An 824-nucleotide genomic window follows, 5' to 3' on the forward strand; every position below is an offset into this window, starting at 1 on the left:
ATTTGCTTAATGCAACACGTCGTTTGATTTCCTGACTGCTGTTTCCATGATCTTTTGATAGTTGATCCAAGAAGAATGAAGTCCTTGACAACATCAATCTTTTCTCCATTGATAAAAATGCTGTGTATTAGTCCAGTGGTGAGGATTTTTGTTTTCTTAATATGTGGCCATATATTGTATGATTTTATTTATATAAAATTTTATCATAGAGACAAAATGCAGATTGGTTGTTACCAAAGGTTAAGGATAGGGAGAAATGGGGAGCAATTGTTTCATGGCATGATGAATATATTTTGGTGGTTATTCAAAATTGTGAATACACAAAATGTTACTGAATTACTGATGTTAACATGTTTTATTATATGTAATGTGTTTCATCTTAATAAAATTGAAAAAAAGAAATAAAAAACAGTATGTTTGTCAGATACTGAAAAGGCAGTCCAATTAAAATGGCCAAAGGACTTAAAAGGTCCATCATAAAAGATGATACCCAAATGGTCATGTTGGTGGTATCAGGTGCTGCTGAGTCAGTCCAAATCATAGTGACCCAATATGTAAAACAGAACAAAACCATACTTCATCCTGACCCATCCTCACAGTCATTGCCATGTTTGAGCCCATTGCTGCTGCAATTGTTTTTGATTCAACCTTTGGTTGTTCTCTTTTTCGCTGAGTCTCAACCAAGTATGATGCCCTTTTACAGGTACTAGACCCTCCTGATTGATGCCTATAGTATATGAAATGAAGTGTTGCCATCCTTGCTTCAAAGGAGAATTCTGGGTGTATATCTTCTAAGGCAGATTTATTCATTCTTCTGGAAGTCC

Source organism: Chrysochloris asiatica, unplaced genomic scaffold (assembly GCF_000296735.1).
Source record: "Chrysochloris asiatica unplaced genomic scaffold, ChrAsi1.0 scaffold00054, whole genome shotgun sequence".
Taxonomy (NCBI): domain Eukaryota; kingdom Metazoa; phylum Chordata; class Mammalia; order Afrosoricida; family Chrysochloridae; genus Chrysochloris; species Chrysochloris asiatica.